We start from the raw sequence: 5,100 nt of genomic DNA, 5'->3' as shown, positions 1-5,100 counted from the left end.
TTAGAACTTCAAGATGCTACTATTCTCAATGATACTCAATTTATGGAACTCATGCAAAAGTTATGGACATGAACGACTCGACTCGAAGGTCTACATAACTATATGGAGCTCATGCATACGACTCTTCTTATTCTCTAACTTACTTCCTCAAAACTTAGTTCAAATTGATAGTTAATATCAAAGGATTCACAATTAAACTCAAAGTCTTTCTCCAACTCTACTCTTAACTCTCTCTTGAATGTAAATTATGAACTCAAGACCTATAATTCATGATAAGAAAGATCTTATGATGACAAGTCAGGATCATGAATACATTTTCCTCATTTTTCTTACTTACTTGCTCGAATCTTGAAACAAGTTATTAGAATTTGTAGAAGATTTCTCATAATATTAAAAAGGGATTTTTTGGAAAATGTTCGAAATAACTCTCAAGATTAACTCTTGACTATACCTTGAAAGTGATTTATGAATTGAAGGTTGTAATTTGTGGTAGGAAAGATTTCGTGATGTTTAGGAGTATTTTAGATAGCTAAACATGAGAAGAGGTCAGGAATACCGTCTTGGAACAAGTCCGCGACACGGAGTTGCATTAAAATCTTTGGTCAAGAAATAAAATTTTGAGACAGAGGAGTCTGCGTCCTAACTGCGAAGCAAAGCAAATTTTCGAACACTGGGGGGAGCAAGTCCGCAACGCGGACTTGCGTGCCAAAATATGTTCGACCTTTTCTTCTTCATTTTCTAACCCCAATTTGCCTAAATTCAATTCTCTTTCTCAATTCCTCTTTAGATTTAGATACCTAGAACGTGAACACAAGAACCTACTCATAAACAACTCTAAGATAAATATGTTTTCATCAAGAACTCAAAAATCTTATCTTAACGTAAGAACTAAAGTCAATTTCAAGAACATAATTCAAGAAAATCATACTTTCATTTTTCTTGAATAAACTTAACGTTGAAATTAACATGATTAGCGTGTGGATGAACAAACCCAACACTATGGAAGCTTACATACCTAAAAGAACCATCTTCTTGAAGAATCGAGAAGATAAACCTAGCCTTAGCGTTTCTTGATTTTCTTGACCGTAGAATCTTTAGAGTGAATGAGATGATTTGATTTGTGAAAATTGATATTCTATATGTTTAGGGCAGTTTAGATGACCTCCTAAGGGTGATTAGGACCAAAATACCCCTAAATAAATAAATAAAATGAGCTGGAACTCAGAATTATTTTCTAGTAGGCAGTGAGGTCAGTATTGGCTCTGCGTTATGGAGCCATCGAGAGTTGCTGCCATGTTTGCGCGTCGTTAGTAAATCAGTCATAATTTTTTTATTTACAACTCGGTGGCATTGGAAAGATAACTTGAAGGGCTATAATTTAATATCTTAATTCTTATGAATCTCCTAACTCATTATGTACTAAAAGTTATAGCCACTTGGAGTTGACCAAAAACTTAAGAAACTTACGAATAACTTGAATGTTTTTCTCTTTTGTTTCTCTTGGAACTTAAGGTGATACATCTAGTGACCTTTATACTCAAGAAATTTTAATTTTCTTGCAAAATTCTCACTCAATTCGAAGTATTGTTCGAGTCTTAGTTCAAAATTTTTTTTGGAGCGTCAAAACATGCAACTCACCATTTTTTGAATATAATTTTTGACATAATATTTAATTGAAAATGAAGTCTTCACCGAAAGAAAATCAGTTGACTTCTTCATTTGATCCATGATAACCCAAACTGGGTCAAAACATGAAATTTGGCCTCATAGGCTGCAAAATGAGCTCAATCCCTTCAGAAAGCGACAAATATGCTCTTTTGGACTAAAGCAAAGTTGAGTAGAATACCTGGATAATATATGAATATGCTGCAAAAAACATATTTCCTCGCTCTATATTTAGGAATTCATCTCTCCTTTTTTTCCATCTAAGTTTGGGGGATATACTTCTCCATGAAGAAGCTAGAAATGTTGCTCAAGTCATAGGTTGTGTATTTAGCTGGTCGACACTCAACATGAGATCGCCACCACATTTTGGCATCTCCCTTGAATTGGTATGTTAGAGACTCAACACCAAATTTCTCTACTATATCCATCTTATAAAGCATCTCATGACAATCAACAAGGAAATCATAAGCTTCTTCAAACTTAGTGCCCTTAAAGACCTTTCCAATTTAATAACTTAATAAAGTAATCATGTTGGTCACTATTCAATACACGCCATATAGTCAATCAAAAACACATATTTGTTTTCAAGGATGCGTCCATGTGGGGAGCCAAAATGGCTTGTGTGTTGTAATCAATGAACCTGAGGTACTGGTGCTAGTATAGAAGATATTGAGTGCTTGATCTTGATCAGATATTGAGATAGGTGAGAACATGGTTGATCATCTCTAGAATAAGTTAGGCTGGTGATTTCTTCTCATGAATCCGCTCATCATCCACCTTATCACCCTCTCTTGTTACCTCATTGCCCAGCGGAGGGGTCGCTGCTCTATCCATGCTGGCCCAGCTGCCTAACCTTTGTCTTTGGTGGGCTTTTTCTCCTATGACCTCTACCACAATGTGTCATCACTACTCCCCATCGGGCTAATGCCCCAACTATTGACTTAGGTGCATCCTCTTTTGTTGGTGTTAGTATTGACACTATTGTTGCTCTAGTTCTAACCATGTGGAAAATAAAGTGAAGAATGTTAGTACTAATTTATATCGCCTATCTACCAATTTGATTTGATTAATAGCATTAAAGAAAGAAGGACTGTGTTTTCCTACAACCTAGAAGTATCAAACAGTCTATGACATATTATTCCCAAAACTTGAAAGTCATCACTAGTTCATAAGAATCTGAGGAAATGGGATCACCATTTTGAGAAGGAAAATGGAACACCTTACACACAAGAGACCACAAACTAGGTGAAAAGCAGACAACGTATTGAGATATGAAATATTTGATAAATGGGCCATGAGTTTCCCATAGGCCCTTGTCTTGGGAGCTAAGACTTAGTGAGGCGTACACGACAATTTGTGTGATAACCTTAATTCCACCACATCAATCTTATCCTTGTATTGTATTGTGTTGCCTAGTCTTGTTAGTTTGTTTTCTTATCTTATAATTTGGTAATTAGTATGTTGTCTTACCAATTGCGGTAGTGATGCCTATGTGGGACTTTTTGTATGTAGGTGAAAGTGTTTTATCAATTATTCTATAAATATTCATATTCTATTTTACTTAGTAATCCTAATCTACTGAGTACAAGTACCTGTACTTCTACAACCTTTTGTTGGAGCTATTAGTATGAGTGGTTTCCACATGGTTGATTGATTATGTTAGGTGAGTTGATTTTGAAGTTCTAGTAAGATTTTGTCGTAGATTATTATTTTGGAGCTTCATCTTTTATTTTTATTTTTATGTATATTTCAAAGACTTGTGATGTAATTCATAAATTGTATTAGAATAATATTTAATGCTTATGATACTAAGCTTTGGAAATGTTATATCTCAATTTTTCTTTATGGCATGACTTCATTCTAGAAGCTACGCATGTTTGGTTAGATCATATTTGATTCTTCTTATGCATCGATCTTAGATTTTGTCTATGTGCATGATGACCTTGTATCTAGGTCGTGGTGTCTATGTAAATCATCTATAAAATTTATTAGATGGGGGTAAGTCCAAAATACCTCAGATGAATGATCTCCTTCACATGTTTCATACCAACCTGAAATTTGTTACATTACATTCACTTGAACCTTCAAGTGAGATAAGTTTAGCTTGTTGAACATGTAATCATTTGGTTCTTCAAGGTTGATAATTGTGCTTCTATTTTATATAAACTTATCAATCTCTAACATGCCTGCAATATTTTTCACCATAGATATCTATTTATCTTACCTTAGAGATTCGATTTAGATGCATGAATAGTTCATCTTATGTCATTTCCGGAGCTTGACCACTTATTATTGAATCTAGAATTATCTACATATTTGATTCCAGTTTCTCGATTAATATATGAACCAACACCTCATTTGTTTTATTATGATGCAAAAACTTTGAAGAGATATTTCAACATTTCCCATGTTATTTAAAGCTAAATATCTCAACTCTCAATCTTTCAATATTCCCAAATGAAAAATAAATAAATTAGGCATTTCTTCACAAATAATTTTACAAGGTAATAAAGTTTGTGTGGTTCAACCTTTAACCACATCTTCACTATCTAAAAAGGAGAAAACAGGAATAGAGTGCTTCTCACATGATTGTTCTAGACCTATAAACTGTCCATCGGTGTGCAATAGTTACACCACATTCTATTTTAACTCAAATCTACCTACACATATGAAGATTCTATAAAGACATTACATGTAATTTGGATTGCTACTTCGCATACTTTCAAAAGATATACTATCATCTCTAAAGGAATAGTCCCTTTTTGTAATTGCTAGATTTGACATAAATAAAATTATTGAAGAACAATTTTTTTCTCTGATAAAGCAGTCTTTCTAGCTCAAGATGTCAGTCATCTACTTCTTCATTCAATGTCATAGTATTTGCATCTAGATATTGTACATGTATAAATAATGACCAAGATAAAATTATTAATATATGAAAAAAGAAATTGTAAGAGACCATCTTTTAAGTTCATAATGTTGTCGCCAAAAACCTATTTCTTTTAAATGCACACACAACTATATGTGTTCGTGCAAGTTGTATACAGACTCGAATGATCGAGATATCAAACACATAAGGTTAGTGATTAACATGTGTTTAAGTAGATAATTATAGATCATAGTTATTAATTTTATCTACATTAATTAAATGATTGAACACAAGTAAAATTTATTAAAATCACTAATTGAGAGAAATTTCAAGATAACAACTCTTTTAAACATTCATGTATATTATACAATTTCATTACATTATTAATTTATCTAGTTATTGATTTAAGATGTTTATAATATGATCATGGTATTCTGAGCCTATAACAATCACTCCACATCGATTCCGCAGATACATTACTGAGCAATGAAATGATAACTCAACATAGAATTATAAAACTATCTTCTCGTTTTTATAAATAAGTAAGACATCCAAGGTCTACTCCT

Source organism: Solanum pennellii, chromosome 3 (genome assembly GCF_001406875.1).
Source record: "Solanum pennellii chromosome 3, SPENNV200".
Classification (NCBI taxonomy): Eukaryota; Viridiplantae; Streptophyta; class Magnoliopsida; order Solanales; family Solanaceae; genus Solanum; species Solanum pennellii.
Note: the sequence above shows the minus strand (reverse complement) of the source record.